The following is an 18,353-nucleotide window of genomic DNA, read 5'->3' as shown; positions in this document are numbered from 1 at the left end:
GGCAAACTTGCTCCCGATTGAGGAACTCCGCTCTGAAGCATGAGGAAGAGAGGCTGCCTTTCCTCCACGTGCCTCCTTTTTAGGGGGAAAGCATGGATTTTCTGTTCCTCAGGGGCTGAGGAGCTTCTTGCTGAGGCAGCTGCTTGGTTCTTCGGTGCAGCCAAATAAGAAGCATTGGGGACAAACACAGCTTGCTTCTGTGCATCCTGAGGAGTGAGAACCTGGTTTAAGGGCTGATCATTTACAGGTTGCAGAGTGGATAGGAGGAAATCGCCTGAAATGGTGGGTTCAGGGCAGAGGAGGAATCAGTGAGACAAAGTCACAGGCTTGTCTTTCTAAGCATTGCTGAATTCTAAGCCATATACTAACGATCTCTCCAGCATGCTTAGATATAAAAAAGAACTTGGCACATGCTACAATTGTAAAGGGATCTTTTTAATTAATATATGTTAAATTTAGGGTGAAATCAGTGGTGGTGGTAGTGACAGGGAATCTAGTCTTAACCAGCTGCTCCAAGTTATTTACAGTAGGGAGTTAGTACAACCATCTATTTTTTTAAGCTTTTAATCTGTTATAATAAAGAACATACATTTTCCAAGTCACTTGTGACTCAGTATGCATCTCAGAATATTAAAAGAAAAATACATGGGGAACTCTAGCATCCTAATTTCTTTTTTTTTTTTTTTTTTTTTTTTTGTAATTATTATTATTATTATTATTATTATACTTTAGGTTTTATGGTACATGTGCCCAATGTGCAGGTAAGTTACATATGTATACATGTGCCATGCTGGTGCACTGCACCCACCAACTTGTCATCTAGCATTAGGTATATTTCCCAATGTTATCCCTCCCCCCTCCCCCCAACCCACAACAGTCCCTGAAGTGTGATGTTCCCCTTCCTGTGTCCATGTGTTCTCATTGTTCAATTCCCACCTATGAGTGAGAATATGCGGTGTTTGGTTTTTTGTTCTTGCGATAGTTTACTGAGAATGATGATTTCCAATTTCATCCATGTCCCTACAAAGGACATGAACTCATCATTTCTTATGGCTGCATAGTATTCCATGGTGTAGATGTGCCACATTTTCTTAATCCAGTCTATCATTGTTGGACATTTGGGTTGGTTCCAAGTCTTTGCTATTGTGAATAATGCGGCAATAAACATACGTGTGCATGTGTCTTTATAGCAGCATGATTTATAGTCCTTTGGGTATATACCCAGTAATGGGATGGCTGGGTCGAATGGAATTTCTAGTTCTAGATCCCTGAGGAATCGCCACACTGACTTCCACAAGGGTTGAACTAGTTTACAGTCCCACCAACAGTGTAAAAGTGTTCCTATTTCTCCACATCCTCTCCAGCACCTGTTGTTTCCTGACTTTTTAATGATCGCCATTCTAACTGGTGTGAGATGGTATCTCATTGTGGTTTTGATTTGCATTTCTCTGATGGCCAGTGATGGTGAGCATTTTTTCATGTGTCTTTTGGCTGCATAAATGTCTTCTTTTGAGAAGTGTCTGTTCATGTCCTTCGCCCACTTTTTGATGGGGTTGTTTGTTTTTTTCTTGTAAATTTGTTGGAGTTCATTGTAGATTCTGGATATTAGCCCTTTGTCAGATGAGTAGGTTGCGAAAATTTTCTCCCATTTTGTAGGTTGCCTGTTCACTCTGATGGTAGTTTCCTTTGCTGTGCAGAAGCTCTTTAGTTTAATTAGATCCCATTTGTCAATTTTGGCTTTTGTTGCCATTGCTTTTGGTGTTTTAGACATGAAGTCCTTGCCCATGCCTATGTCCTGAATGGTATTGCCTAGGTTTTCTTCTAGGGTTTTTATGGTTTTAGGTCTAACATTTAAGTCTTTAATCCATCTTGAATTGATTTTTGTATAAGGTGTAAGGAAGGGATCCAGTTTCAGCTTTCTACATATGGCTAGCCAGTTTTCCCAGCACCATTTATTAAATAGGGAATCCTTTCCCCATTTCTTGTTTTTCTCAGGTTTGTCAAAGATCAGATGGTTGTAGATATGTGGCATTATTTCTGACGGCTCTGTTCTGTTCCATTGATCTATATCTCTGTTTTGGTACCAGTACCATGCTGTTTTGGTTACTGTAGCCTTGTAGTATAGTTTGAAGTCAGGTAGCGTGATGCCTCCAGCTTTGTTCTTTTGGCTTAGGATTGACTTGGCGATGCGGGCTCTTTTTTGGTTCCATATGAACTTTAAAGTAGTTTTTTCCAATTCTGTGAAGAAAGTCATTGGTAGCTTGATGGGGATGGCATTGAATCTGTAAATTACCTTGGGAAGGATGGCCATTTTCATGATATTGATTCTTCCTACCCATGAGCATGGAATGTTCTTCCATTTGTTTGTATCCTCTTTTATTTCCTTGAGCAGTGGTTTGTAGTTCTCCTTGAAGAGGTCTTTCACATCCCTTGTAAGTTGGATTCCTAGGTATTTTATTCTCTTTGAAGCAATTGTGAATGGGAGTTCACTCATGATTTGGCTCTCTGTTTGTCTGTTATTGATGTATAAGAATGCTTGTGATTTTTGCACATTGATTTTGTATCCTGAGACTTTGCTGAAGTTGCTTATCAGCTTAAGGAGATTTTGGGCTGAGACAATGGGGTTTTCTAGATATACTATCATGTCATCTGCAAACAGGGACAATTTGACTTCCTCTTTTCCTAACTGAATACCCTTGATTTCCTTCTCCTGCCTAATTGCCCTGGCCAGAACTTCCAACACTATGTTGAATAGAAGTGGCGAGAGAGGGCATCCCTGTCTTGTGCCAGTTTTCAAAGGGAATGCTTTCAGTTTTTGCCCATTCAGTATGATATTGGCTGTGGGTTTGTCATAAATAGCTCTTATTATTTTGAGATACGTCCCATCAATTCCTAATTTATTGAGAGTTTTTAGCATGAAGGGTTGTTGAATTTTGTCAAAGGCCTTTTCTGCATCTATTGAGATAATCATGTGGTTTTTGTCTTTGGTTCTGTTTATATGCTGGATTACATTTATTGATTTGCGTATATTGAACCAGCCTTGCATCCCAGGGATGAAGCCCACTTGATCATGGTGGATAAGCTTTTTGATGTGCTGCTGGATTCTGTTTGCCAGTATTTTATTGAGGATTTTTGCATCAATGTTCATCAAGGATATTGGTCTAAAATTCTCTTTTTTTGTTGTGTCTCTGCCAGGCTTTGGTATCAGGATGATGCTGGCCTCATAAAATGAGTTAGGGAGGATTCCCTCTTTTTCTATTGATTGGAATAGTTTCAGAAGGAATGGTACCAGCTCCTCCTTGTACCTCTGGTAGAATTCGGCTGTGAACCCATCTGGTCCTGGACTTTTTTTGGTTGGTAAGCTATTGATTATTGCCATAATTTCAGCTCCTGTTATTGGTCTATTCAGAGATTGAACTTCTTCTTGGTTTAGTCTTGGGAGGGTGTATGTGTTGAGGAATTTATCCATTTCTTCTAGATTTTCTAGTTTATTTGCATAGAGGTGTTTGTAATATTCTCTGATGGTAGTTTGTATTTCTGTGGGATCGGTGGTGATATCCCCTTTATCATTTTTTATTGCATCTATTTGATTGTTCTCTCTTTTTTTCTTTATTAATCTTGCTAGCGGTCTATCAATTTTGTTGATCCTTTCAAAAAACCAGCTCCTGGATTCATTGATTTTTTGAAGGGTTTTTTGTGTCTCTATTTCCTTCAGTTCTGCTCTGATTTTAGTTATTTCTTGCCTTCTGCTAGCTTTTGAATGTGTTTGCTCTTGCTTTTCTAGTTCTTTTAATTGTGATGTTAGGGTGTCAATTTTGGATCTTTCCTGCTTTCTCTTGTGGGCATTTAGTGCTATAAATTTCCCTCTACACACTGCTTTGAATGCATCCCAGAGATTCTGGTATGTTGTGTCTTGGTTCTCGTTGGTTTCAAAGAACATCTTTATTTCTGCCTTCATTTCGTTATGTACCCAGTAGTCATTCAGGAGCAGGTTGTTCAGTTTCCACGTAGTTGAGCGGTTTTGAGTGAGATTCTTAATCCTGAGTTCTAGCTTGATTGCACTGTGATCTGAGAGACAGTTTGTTACAATTTCTGTTCTTTTACATTTATTGAGGAGAGCTTTACTTCCAAGGATATGGTCAATTTTGGAATAGGTGTGGTGTGGTGCTGAAAAAAATGTATATTCTGTTGATTTGGGGTGGAGAGTTCTGTAGATGTCTATTAGGTCTGCTTGGTGCAGAGCTGAGTTCAATTCCTGGGTATCCTTGTTGACTTTCTGTCTCGTTGATCTGTCTAATGTTGACAGTGGGGTGTTAAAGTCTCCCATTATTAATGTGTGGGAGTCTAAGTCTCTTTGTAGGTCACTCAGGACTTGCTTTATGAATCTGGGTGCTCCTGTATTGGGTGCATATATATTTAGGATAGTTAGCTCTTCTTGTTGAATTAATCCCTTTACCATTATGTAATGGCCTTCTTTGTCTCTTTTGATCTTTGTTGGTTTAAAGACTGTTTTATCAGAGACTAGGATTGCAACCCCTGCCTTTTTTTGTTTTCCATTTGCTTGGTAGATCTTCCTCCATCCTTTTATTTTGAGCCTATGTGTGTCTCTGCACGTGAGATGGGTTTCCTGAATACAGCACACTGATGGGTCTTGAGTCTTTATCCAATTTGCCAGTCTGTGTCTTTTAATTGGACCATTTAGTCCATTTACATTTAAAGTTAATATTGTTATGTGTGAATTTGATCCTGTCATTATGATGTTAGCTCGATGTTTTGCTCGTTAGTTGATGCAGTCTCTTCCTAGTCTCAATGGTCTTTACATTTCGGTATGATTTTGCAGTGGCTGGTACCGGTTGTGCCTTTCCATGTTTAGCGCTTCCTTCAAGAGCTCTTTTAGGGCAGGCCTGGTGGTGACAAAATCTCTCAGCATTTGCTTGTCTGTAAAGTATTTTATTTCTCCTTCACTTATGAAGCTTAGTTTGGCAGGATATGAAATTCTGGGTTGAAAATTCTTTTCTTTAAGAATGTTGAATATTGGCCCCCACTCTCTTCTGGCTTGTAGGGTTTCTGCCGAGAGATCCGCTGTTAGTCTGATGGGCTTCCCTTTGATGGTAACCCGTCCTTTCTCTCTGGCTGCCCTTAACATTTTTTCCTTCATTTCAACTTTGGTGAATCTGACAATTATGTGTCTTGGAGTTGCTCTTCTCGAAGAGTATCTTTGTGGCGTTCTCTGTATTTCCTGAATCTGAATGTTGGCCTGCCTTGCTAGATTGGGGAAGTTCTCCTGGATAATATCCTGCAGAGTGTTTTCCAACTTGTTTCCATTCTCCCCATCACTTTCAGGTACACCAATCAGACGTAGATTTGGTCTTTTCACATAGTCCCACATTTCTTGGAGGCTTTGCTCATTTCTTTTTATTCTTTTTTCTCTAAACTTCCCTTCTCGCTTCATTTCATTCATTTCATCTTCCAGGGCTGATACCCTTTCTTCCATTTGATCGCATCGGCTCCTGAGGCTTCTGCATTCTTCACGTAGTTCTCGAGCCTTGGTTTTCAGCTCCATCAGCTCCTTTAAGCACTTCTCTGTATTGGTTATTCTAGTTATACATTCTTCTAAATTTTTTTCAAAGTTTTCAACTTCTTTGCCTTTGGATTGAATATCCTCCCGTAGCTCGGAGTAATTTGATCGTCTGAAGCCTTCTTCTCTCAGCTCGTCAAAGTCATTCTCCATCCAGCTTTGTTCCGTTGCTGGTGAGGAACTGCGTTCCTTTGGAGGAGGAGAGGTACTCTGGTTTTTAGAGTTTCCAGTTTTTCTGCTCTGTTTTTTCCCCATCTTTGTGGTTTTATCTACTTTTGGTCTTTGATGATGGTGATGTACAGATGGGTTTTTGGTGTGGATGTCCTTTCTGTTAGTTTTCCTTCTAACAGACAGAACCCTCAGCTGCAGGTCTGTTGGAGTACCTGGCCGGCCGTGTGAGGTGTCAGTCTGCCCCTGCTGGGGGGTGCCTCCCAGTTAGGCTGCTCGGGGGTCAGGGGTCAGGGACCCACTTGAGGAGGCAGTCAGCCCGTTCTCAGATCTCCAGCTGCGTGCTGGGAGAACCACTGCTCTCCTCACAGCTGTCAGACAGGGACATTTAAGTCTGCAGAGGTTACTGCTGTCTTTTTGTTTGTCTGTGCCCTGCCCCCAGAGGTGGAGCCTACAGAGGCAGGCAGGCCTCCTTGAGCTGTGGTGGGCTCCACCCAGTTCAAGCTTCCAGGCTGCTTTGTTTACCTAAGCGAGCCTGGGCAATGGCGGGCGCCCCTCCCCCAGCCTCGCTGCCGACTTGCTGCTTGATCTCAGACTGCTGTGCTAGCAATCAGCAAGACTCCGTGGGCGTAGGACCCTCTGAGCCAGGTGCGGGCTATACTCTCCTGGGGCACCGTTTCCTAAGCCCGTCGGAAAAGCACAGTATTCGGGTGGGAGTGGCCCGATTTTCCAGGTGCCGTCTGTCACCCCTGGAAGGGGAACTCCCTGACCCCTTGCGCTTCCCGAGTGAGGCAATGCCTCGCCCCTGCTTCGGCTGGCGCACGGTGCACTCACCCACTGACCTGCGCCCACTGTCTGGCACTCCCTCGTGAGATGAACACGGTACCTCAGATGGAAGTGCAGAAATCACCCGTCTTCTGCGTCGCTCGCGCTGGGAGCTGTAGACCGGAGCTGTTCCTATTCGGCCATCTTGGCTCCTCCCCTAGCATCCTAATTTCACCAAAGCAGAATCATATTTGGATCATCATAAATCATAACATTTGTCATTTCTCTACATGTCTTTTCGAAAATCTTTCCTCCTTCCTTCAGCACACATGCACCCAACATAGAGAATACAGATTAGAGGAAATATGACCAAGTGTGATGGCTTTTGTATGGGGGAGAAGGAGGTAAAAAAGGAAGGGAGGGAGGAAGAGAGTATATATGTATATCTCTATATATCTAGATATAAAACATATGTAATATACATAATATACATCGGGTATATAATAATATATAAAAAATACAAAGTAATGTACTCACGAAAATGAGCATGAGCTTGCATATTCCAACTCAACCTCCGTGTTGTTCCTCTCCTGCTAATTGTGACTAAATAGCTTTATTTTTTATTTTTTTATTTTTTGAGACAGAGTCTTGCTCTGTCTCCCAGGCTGGAGTGCAGTGCCACTATGTCAGCTCACTGCAGCCTCTGACTCCCAGGTTCAAGTGATTCTCCTGCCTTAGCCTCCCAAGTAGCTGGGATTACAGGTGTGTGCCACCAGGCCTGGCTAATTTTTGTATTTTTAGTAGAAATGGGGTTCCACCATGTCAGCCAGGCTGGTCTCGAACTCCTGACCTCAAGTGATCTACCCACCTCAGCCTCCCAAAGTGCTGGGATTACAGGTGTGAGCCGCTATGCCTGGCCTAAATAGTTTTATTTTTATGTAAATGATTTATGTAAATAATATTTGTCATTAAATATTACCCATTTCTCAATTTTATTTCTTCCATGCTGTAAACTATAAAGCTTTCTGACAATTTTTAAAAAATAATCTTATGCTTTTGGGAGTAGACTGAGGAAAAACAAGGCATATTTCAATAGGAAATTATAAATGTGCATCTGAATGAATTGCCTTTCCAGGTAAAGGTGTGCCAAGGTCAGGCAGCTGAGCCTCCTTGGAGAGGAAATTTAGAAGGTGGTAAAGAGAATGGAAAGTTCCTACAGCTGTACCAATGACAGCCAGCCAGAGCTATCCAGTGGTGGAACTGGAAATGAGCTTAGAGATGATATGTACAGGGGTCACCAACCAAAATATACTGCAGGCATTCTGATTTCATATGTTTTTAAACACAATGAATGATGAATGAAACACTAAGTTTTTCTGCCTAGTGAGTTCTTGCCAGACCTAGAGTCTATTCCTTTCTCATATCCTTATATTCTAATTTCATATATTCCTGTATTCTGTCTAGTTTTCTGCACTGCCATCCTCAGCACTCAAAGGGCAACTAATGACTTTGATTATGTTCCCGATATCAGCCTTTAGATTAATAGAATAAATGGGAGAGACAATGGAGTTCTTGCTTGAAGGTAGGACATTTGTGTGTCAGCTTGGGTATGGGGAATGTCATAAGAGCAGTTTTTCTTTTATGAACACACACATTTGAGGTATAAGCTTTTTTGTAGCTTGTTGGTAAAATAATCTGGTTTTTAATATTCTTTCATGTTTGCTATCTTTTGATGGAGTACACTAAAAAAAAAAAAGTAATGTCTTGGCAGCAAATGGCCCTCTCTTGAGAATGGTAACTGTGGAGATGTTCACTTTAGAATGGAATATTCCAAATGCATGGCCTGGAGGCATGGAGTTTAGGAGGCATGGAGTTTGCCAGTGTTGCCCAGGCAGCCTGCTTGGAAGCTTTGGCATGTGAGGTGTGTGCAGGTGTGAGGTGCCATCTTGCATGAGAGGGCAAAGCTGGAGAAGGGCTTTAGACAGGACCTGTGCAAGGCCAAATGCCCCACTGAGGAGGCTACCAGAGGGGTGTTCATAATGTTAGGCTGCAGCTTCCCCTGTACAAATGAAGACTGCATATAATAACCTGTTGTGCTTTGGTAAAAATAGAAAGATGTATATATAGAGAAATATAAACATATTATGCATTTGAGCATGTATATAATATTTATGTGACTATATATTTGTATATCTCTATATCTATAATTGCATGTATCTATATACACATATATAAAAATATATAAAAACATGCCTATAAATACAAATGCAAACATACACATTTCTCAGATACTTCTCAACACATTTCTAACATACACATGTTTAAGATTGGATGCCCCAGAAACAGACCCTAAGATAAGTATATATGTGTAAGTAGTTTATTTGGGAGATGCAGAAGGCTCTGGCAGAAGAGTGTGGAGGGGAGACAAGGATAAAGAAGCAGCCAGTTGAGGGAATGTCACCAAGTGCTATGGTCTGAATGTCCCCCAAAATTCATGGGTTGAAACTTATTCGCCATTGTGGTGGCATTAAGAGGTAGATTATTTAGGAGGTGATTAAGCCACGAAGTCTCTGCTCTCATGAATGGCCAAGTGTCCTTATATAAGGGCTTGAGGGAGGAAGTTCATCTCTCTTGCCCTTCTGTCACTCCCGCCATGTAAGGACACAGTGTTCCTCTCCTTTGGAGATTGCAGCAACAAGGCGCCATCTTGGAAGCAGAGACAGCAAGCCCTCACAGACACCAAACCAGCCAGCACCTTGATCTTGGACTTCCCGGCATTCAGAACTGTGAGAAAAAAATTCCTCTTCTTTATAAGTTACCCAGTCTCAGATATTTTGTTATAATAGTACAAATAGACTTTGACACCATGTGAGCTACCATTGTGTGTGACCAGAGCTTAGACTTGCTGGGGAAAGTCTGGAAGCCAGTGTAAAATTCATACCTCAGAATGTTTTCACTGAAGGAGTGAGAGAACTGAAATATCTACACACCAACTCCAACCAGGGTTTGGTTGAGGACTGCTCCCTGGAGATCTTGATTGGGTAGCATTTCCAGCCTGCCCCTCAAGTGGCAAAGTGGTCTTTAGCAGCAAGAGAAGAAACACAAAAACAGATACTTCTCAACTTACGGTGGAGTCATGCTCTGATAAATGCATTGTAAGTTGAAGATATCTTAAGTTAAAAATGCATTTAACACACCTAACCTACTGAACACCGTAGCTTAGCCTAGCCTGTCTTCAGCATGCTCAGAACATTTATATTAGCATATGGTTGGACAAAATCATCTAACACAAAGCCTATTTTATAATAAAGTATTGAATAGCTCATTAAACTTCTTGAAAACTATACTTAAAGTGGAAAGCAGAATGGTTGTATGAGTACTAAAAAGTACATATTCTACTGAATGCGTATCGTTTAAGTCAAAATATCATCACGGACTAACTGTACTGGCAGTTAGAAGTGTGGGCATGTGCACACACCCAAGTGGTAAGGGTGAGAGGATGTGGGTAGGGCAGCGACAGAGTCAGCTACAACATATATATGTGTGCATATGTGTCCATATATATGCATGTAAACATCTGTACATTCATATATTTGTGAATATGTATACGTATATGTGCATAAGCATATGCATACACGCACATGCATACACACGTTTGGAATACTAAACCATTAGCTTTTTCCCAAGCCTATTACTCTGTTTTGCCTCCAGTCCTTTGCTCATGCTGCTACCCTGTCTGTAATTCCTTTCTTCTGCTTGTTTACCTGGTGAATGCTTGATCTTTCCAAGTCTGTTATCGCCACCCCCCTGCAACTGCCTGAGAACTTGATTCCCCCAAGGAGAAGCAACTGTTTTCTCTTTTGTATTCCTGAGGCTCCATGGCTCTCATTTGCTGTAGCTTTCCTGCCATCTTTCCCTCCCTCCTCCTCTGTGCTTAGCACCACTGGCAGGTGCTCAGCAATGTTGGCACCCTTCTTCTTTCCTATTGCTGTCTTTTGATGTAGTACATTAAGAAAGAGTAATGTTTCCTCTTCCATCCTGAGACTTCTGCCCTTCCAAGCTGGCTAGCCTATTCTCGTCTGGGACAGTAAATCTGGTCAGATATCCCCTTATCACTAGCTTACTGTTTGCCTTGGGGGCACACCCTAGGGAGTTGTGTGTGTGTGTGAAGCATCCCTCGGGGGTATTATCCAGCTCCAATGGATGAACTGCAAACTCTTCATGGTGTTCCCACTGGCAAGTGGCTTGTATACGCCATGTGGCTTGCATTTGAGGTCCAACGCACTTAGTTACACTCTCTGAATTTGTGAAAATCTGTGTACTGATGTTTTTGTGATGTGGTGATAGAGGCAGACCACCAGGAAGACACTCGTCTTATTGAGATGGATTCCTAAGATAACGAAACAAATGCCTCACACATGATTGTACATCTTGGTTTCAGCTGGTCCATCTCTATGGCATTCCAGACAGTTGAGAACACGATAACGTTTGAGGATTATCTGGAGAGGATTTCACAACCTTTTGCTCTTATCCATTCCAGAAGCAGACCTAACATTTTTAGGTGTGACTATCGTCGTGACTCACTCAGAAAACGCGGTGCTTTCTTATCATTTGTTAAACTGCATCATCCCTGTTTACCCATTATAGAAATAAAAGAGCCAAGAGAATCACTTCTTCAGAGTCCCGATATTCATCAGTGGAGTGACAGCTTGAGTTCCGTTAGCTGTTCCATATAGTGCTCTGAGTCATACCAGAGTGCATTCTTTATGAGATGTGTTCAGTGCTAATAAGCACTATATTCATGTTTAAATGGAAAGAGGATTCTTTCCTAACACCGAAGCAAAGAATAGTTTATAAAGTATACTGAGTTGGTTAAAGCACACCTTGGCTTCCTACCTGCTTAACTGTATGGCAAACAGCTTTGTGTGCCTTTGTTCAGTCAACTTTTCAGGAAACAGGATGGTGGCAGTTGGCACAGACATTTCTGTAAAACCTGTCTTCAATGTTGTGAGACTAAAGACCAAGGTGCCAATAAGAGATGTTTGTGTTCTTTTTACCAAACTATTTTAAGAACCCTAGGGGTTCAGTGTTCCTGGAAATTGCTTATGGGAGGGAGTATAGCCCACAGAGTGGTAGGATGCTTTTAAAAGAGCAGCAAGTCCTCTGTCTGTAAAACCAGCCAAATTAACCGGCCAAGATCAATTACTTTTGCTGACAAAGGCGTATTAAGTTCAGAGGATTTTTACCAATAAACATGGGTTGTTAATGGGCTGTCTGTGATGAAGGAGCTGTGCTTTATTGGCTCTTAGAAGCCCTGAAGTCCATAAACACCTTTGCTCTCACTTACACTTTAGATATTGCAAAGTGCTGTCTCCCAGGGAAAATGAAACTCCAAGGAAGCGTATTTGAAGAAAGCAAAGAAAATGGAGATCCTCATGGCTTCCCTGTCTCTTACACTGGATTCTTGAAGATGTTCTGAGCAGCCAGGCAGGGTCCAGCCTCTGTTAACCTCTGTGACCTCATCACTGACCCTCATCCTTGTCCTCTCTGCTCTGGCCACTCTGGCCTTCACACAGAACCTCTCCATCCTTGCTACACAAAGGGAGGACTCCCACCAGCAACGTGGGCCTCCCCTGTGAGCTCATTAGAAATGCAGCATCCCTGTCCCTCTTCCAGGCCCACTGAATTGACATCTGCAGTTCCACATGATCCCAGAGGTTCATTTGCTAAATAAAGTTTGAGAAGCGCTGGTCTCATATCTCATGGCTTTTACCTAGGCTGCCTTTTCCTTTTCTTCCCATTTCTCCTCCTTCCCATCGCTCCTATACCTAGACAGTCTCCGCCCACTCATCCAGCACTGCAAAGCCCAGACATTTCGTCTTTAGGGAAGCTTGTTCTGATTCCCAAGACCAGATCACTTCCTGTTGGGAAACTCTTTTATAGCACCCCATACTTTACACTCCAAACATCTAAAATGATTTGTAATTAGATATTTTTGTTTGTGATGGTTTTATTTAACTCCATCCATTAGGGTAAAATGGTGACTGTATCTTCTGTGCTTGGCACATAATGGGTATACATAATAATTTGCTGAATTCATGAACAAATGGATGCTGGTTTTTACTTTCCTTCTTTTCCCCCACTGCTTCTCCTCTCTCTCTGCTACTTTCCCCACCCACACCAAACATTTAGTCTTTACCAGTTCGGCAGAGAATAGAGAGATGCACGTCATCGTGGATGAGCTCAGAAAGGAAGAGGGATTCATTTCAGCTGCTGTAGAGCTTATGATAAATTGTTTGGTATGGAATGTGTATGACTTCCCTGAGAATGTCTTGTTTGAAAAGTGTTCCTAAGCCTCAAAGATCCCCACAAGTTCTGGTGGCAGGAAGCTGCGGTGGCAGGAAGCAGTCACCAACAATCAGGGCCACTCACTGTGGCAGAGCTTTTAAAAGAGGAGAATCCACTATCCTCAGAGTTGACCTTGCTCTGAAGTATATGGGAGACATGACTGACCTCCTCCTGTTCCAGTGTCTCCAGCTCAGATCGCAGTTCTCTGTAATAGAAAGCAAAGAGATGCCTCATCATTTCTGTGGTCACATGGTGCCCAACTGTGCTGTTTCTCCTTTGACATGGGGACTTGGGAACTTCGATGCCTGAACCCTCTCTCATGCCCTCTGCCTTACTTGCAATAATATGTGCAATTTGATGCATTTTAGTCATAAGCTGTCATTATATCTTCCCTGTCCACAGGGAGAAATTTGGCTACATCTGGGCAATAAATTGGAGAATTGAGCAATTATTGAGCAAATTAGATCAATGTGGGCAGTTTATCTAACTAGTGTGGGCCAAAAAGCCCCAGAGGAGTTTTCAAAACTAGTCTGAAATATTGGTGTAATTGCTGCAGTGTTCCATTTTGCACTATGGATGTACCATCACCCTGAGGACAAAAAGGTCTTGATTTTGAACAGTCAACTGAAAAAAAAAAGTTTTCTTAAAGGGCTGGATAGCACTTGGCCACTAGGAGGGGCCTTCAACTTGCTTAGAAAAGTAGCTGGTGTTCTGCTTGTTTTGTGACTGGACAATGAGCTTGTGAATCTTGGTGTTTTATGTGAGAAAGAATCTGAATAGTTGTGGTTTACCTGTCAGCCAAGGCTTCTAGCGGAAGGTCTATTGTAATGCCATTGTCATTAGATTGAATCCATAAATGCACAACTATTGTTATGGGATATCAAATTCTGGTTTCTTGAAAATACCACCAAAATGACCTGTGTATAAGGCAAAGCTGAATTAATTGCCTACCATAGTCATTGATCATTACCTAGATAAAGCTTTAGTAGCTTTTTGGAAGAAAGAGGGCAAAGGTGGGATGAGGTTTTAGAGGATCTGGCTTAAGAGGGGTCATTCAGTGTGAGGGCTTGATTTGGACTGGGAAAATTTCATAGTATGTTAGTTTAGAGTTGCAGAAAACAGTAAGGCAAGAGCTTCAAATCACATCTTAAAACATTCAAGAGCATAGTTGAGTTATCTGTGTTACTAGACTGTACTTTCAGCAAGTTGAGTACTTTTAGCAAGTTCTTGAAACCAGTAGGGGGCTCAATTTTTTTTATATTAAAAATATTGGGAATAATTGTTCTATATTTTAAATTCTACCTCATCCTGGACTTAAATGTTTTCAGGACAAATCCTAAATTTTAACCCTCATGTATGTTTTTATTTTAATGGCTTATAAGATTCCTTATGATTATTTCTTTATATAATTTGTTTGTAGCTGAAATATTCTGTAAAGCTGTTTTTCTACACAGGGAGACACTGACTTCATATTGAGCACAACAGGGAAAAAAGTTGGAAAAGAAAGTTTTTCTTTGACATTTGAGCATTTATATGAAAATGCATAGTTTGAAAAGAAATCCACAAATGATTTATTTACAGAGGAATTATTGATAATAGTTATTATTACTGAATGTGTACCCTGTGCCAGGTACATATAGTATATAATGTTAATTTTCACAATTGTTCTGCAACCTAGGAGGTCTTAGCTTCTTTTTTGTTTAAAAATAAACAAACAAACAAACAAAAACCCAAGCTGCTGAGAAGTTTAATAGCTTGCCTAAAGTCAAAAAGCTAGCAAGAACTGAAGCCCTAAACTGCCTGATTATAATGCTACATGCCATTTTTGTCTGTCTATCCTCTCCCTGTACCAACCAGTGTAATTTTGAGATATTATCTATAATTGTTGTTGGATATTTGAAACTGGGAAATGGCATTTGAGTCTATGGAGTGAAGAACGACCAGCCATTTTGAGGGAGAAATAATGGTGATGCAAACGTTGGGGAAAAAACTCCAAATCTGGTACAAGAAATATTAACACAATAAAAGAATAAATTACGCTTCCTCTCTCCAAAGTTCACACGTCTAAGCAAGTTTAAACTCATACCAGATTTCAGCCTTGGGCATTGAGGCTAAGCATTTGTCACCATAATGCCAGTGTGGATGAAGAACACATATCTGTTACCCTCAGGTAAGTTGGAAAATTGAGACATAATCTATAATGCATCTCCTTACCAAGAAAATATGCATAAACAAAGAAAATGTGATAGTTTCTGGGCAGAGCCACCCTCATTGCCTCAGTGCCCAAAAATAGATAAAAATAAATGTTTATCCAGCCGGGTTCAGTGGCTCATGCCTGTAATCCTAGCACTTTGGGAGGCTGAGGTGGGTGGATCACGAGGTCAGGAGTTCGAGACCAGCCTGACCAATATGGTGAAACCCTGTCTCTACTAAAAATACAAAAATTAGCTGGGCATGGTGGTGCATGCCTGTAATCCCAGCTATTCAAGAGGCTGAGGCAGAAGAATCGCTTCAATCCGGAAGTGGAAGTTGCAGTGAGCCGAGATCATGCCACTGCACTCCAGCCTGAGCAACAGAGCAAGAGTCCGTCTCAAAAAAAAAGAAGTGTTTATCCAGTGGGCTTATCTCTCCCTTGCAGTGGTCCACTGAAGTTTAAGCATTAATTGTGATAGCTTTCTTGGAGATTTTATGGAGGAGTTGGGTTCACTTAGACATAGCTTTCAGTGTTCTGTGAATGTAACTTTATCCTGCTGGTAGATGGAAGGAGAAATTGTGTCATTGCTTTTGAAGTTACTTTCTCTTATCTGTCTAAGAAGCAGATGTGTTTATAGATTTGAGTGAAATTTGGAATAGGGATTAGAGTTGGTAGAAGAATTAACTCAATTGCTTAAGTCTCAGTTCGTTGTATCCTTGAAAAGATCATTCCTTTAATTTTCTTCTTCATCCTTTTATTTTCTCTAAGGTCTGTCAAATTATGAATTCCTTTTATCCCCTAAAAATCCTAGAACAGATATGGATTTTACTAAATGCTGAAGACTTTTTTTAACTATCTGTCCATTCCTCTTTCCATCTTTATCTCTGTCTTGCCTGTACAGCCAGTCAGTCCTTTGTTAGCTTAACCATGTTTGAGTGTCTGTTTTGTGTTACACACTATGTTAGGCCCTGAGCATTCAAAAATGAAGAGGAATTCACTTTTCCTTTTCAGCCAGATACAATCTATTGACTTGTGAAAATAAAACCATAATGCAGCCTTTCTTGTGCCATATATAAAGCATTGTATGATAATTTCAAAAGGCTAGATATATTGAGAAATGAAAATAATTGTATAACTCAAGGATAACTACTGTTAATATGATTTAACACATTTCCTTCTAACTTTTTTCCTCCATATGTACATATAATTCTGTAGGTAGTTTTATATCCTTGTTATTTTCATTTAACATTATATTGTGAATATGTCTCCATTTCATGAAAAAGTTGAGAATACTTTTAATAGCTACATAATATTTCCATAAAACCATAATTTCATCATTTTGTGTTATTAAAAATTAACATTTTCAGTTTTTACTATTTTGAATAATGTGACAGATATCTTTGAAAATTAATCTTTTTTGTTTCTCTGATTATTTCTTTGGCTAAGTTCTATAATTAGTGGGTCAAAGAATCAAATATCTTAAAGGGTGTGTGTGTGTTACTGAAGTACTTCAAATCAGTGTCTTAATTCCCACTCCAATAAGCAGTATACAGGTGTATACTATATATTTCCTGTACCATAACTATTTTCCGTTTGGGAATCTTGTTTTCATGGCATTTGGCTTCTGAAACTGAGCATTTTCTATATGTTTATCAGCCATTTGTGTTTTTTTCTGTAAATTGCCTGTGTTTTTATTTCTAATGTTTCTATTGGGTAGTTAAAGTTTTATTGAAGTTTATACGTGTATGAAGGATCTTAATCCTCGGCTAGATATGTTAAAATGCATTTAAAAACACTGAAACTGCTTTGTGTGCCATTTGACCTTAGTATGCATATGGCATGGTAGATAATTACATAGTTTGCTAAAATCCCACATCTTCTTCCAATCTTTACCCCTCAAATCTTGATCCAAATATATTAAAAAACAGAAAAGTGAGTCAGCATTGTCAGTTCCCACATTTATTTTGTCCAAGACTTTCCATTATTTAAGCTTCTCCTTTTCCATCTCTAACTCCTTCATTTTGAGATTGCAACCTTCTGTACCTGCTCCCATACTGATATGAGTCATTCTTTTGAGCTTCTATAGTGCTTCCTCTTGTACTCATGGCTCTGCAGCCTCCTAACCTCCCTAGTCTTCTCTCTTTCCTTCTTGGCTCAGAAAGAGAACTATCCAGTATCCCCCTACTCTCCAAGCCTGGTTCTTATTTGGGCTCCTCTGCCCATCTCTTTCTACTTTTCCTAGGATGTTGTTCTGGGTTTCAGATTTTAAATTCCTAGTAGACATGTATAATGTACCTCACAGCTTGAGTACAGTGTCTTACACATAGGAAACAGTGAATATTTGGCTAAATAACTAGTCTTATACCTGTTGATTTGAGTATCCATGTTCTTGAAAATGAGTTATACAATCTAGAACTTTTCTACCTTCCTACTTGAGTCTTGATGCCCATCTTGAAGGCAGTAGGAAAATATTCACGGTTTTAATGAGCATGGTTACATGAAAGATTCATGATAAATCTGTAGAGGAAGAGGCTCCAACCACAACCATTGCAAAAAGCTGGTAAGGAGACTTAAGAGTAGCTATGTAAAGAGGATGGAACGGGGGATGAGCTCAGGGGACAGCAAGTCTAAGAATGTATCATTCTGTGTTGTGGGAGGACGAGAATGGAAATATTCATTAATGAAAATAAAAGAAATATCCTTTTTTTGTCAACAAAATAGGATAAAATATTAGTCTCAGAGTACTTTAGGACATTTCCAGAACTGTCTGATCTTTTTCTCCATTATTAGCCAGATAACTTCATTTAAACAGAGTTTGGTACCTCTGGGCCTGTGGCTTTCCTTGCTCCTTTGTTCGTTTGTGCTTCATGGCTCCCCTCCCCTCCTGTGCCCTTCCGTTCCTTCTCCTTCCCTGCCTGCTTCCACTTCCCTGTCCCTGGTCCTACTTGAGCTTCCCCTCTTCCATTCCCATCAGGCGCTCTGCACGATAGCCTGGTATTAGTAAAGTACCATGAGTCATTTTCATTGCTATCTTGGTCTCTCCTCAAATAACTATCCCAGAATTTTGCACACACTAGATATTCGGGAAATATCTTTTGAATGAATTGATTACACATTTTGGCACCTTTTAAATGTCATTCAAATGTTCGATTTGAAGGGTGGCAGTGCTCTTGTGGGCCTGTGAATGGCTTCAATTACCACCATTCCCTCAGAGTGGAATTTTAAATGGTACCACTTGTTTGGTGTGTGAGCTGTGATGTGTTTGCATCTCAGGGAGCCACAATCCTCCCTAAAGATTGG

General features: G+C 40.6%; 1 protein-coding gene across 2 annotated transcripts in view; it reads left to right on the top strand.

Annotated features, from left to right (window-relative positions):
- Nucleotides 1–18,353, top strand: part of BMPER (BMP binding endothelial regulator) — a 249,313-nt gene that overhangs the window by 70,297 nt on the left and 160,663 nt on the right. The gene's annotated exons all lie outside the window — the stretch shown is intronic.

The sequence above is a fragment of the Pongo abelii genome, chromosome 6 (genome assembly GCF_028885655.2).
Source record: "Pongo abelii isolate AG06213 chromosome 6, NHGRI_mPonAbe1-v2.0_pri, whole genome shotgun sequence".
NCBI lineage: Eukaryota > Metazoa > Chordata > Mammalia > Primates > Hominidae > Pongo > Pongo abelii.
The sequence above is the reverse complement of the archived record's forward strand: the minus strand, read 5'-3'. Positions and strand labels throughout refer to the sequence as shown.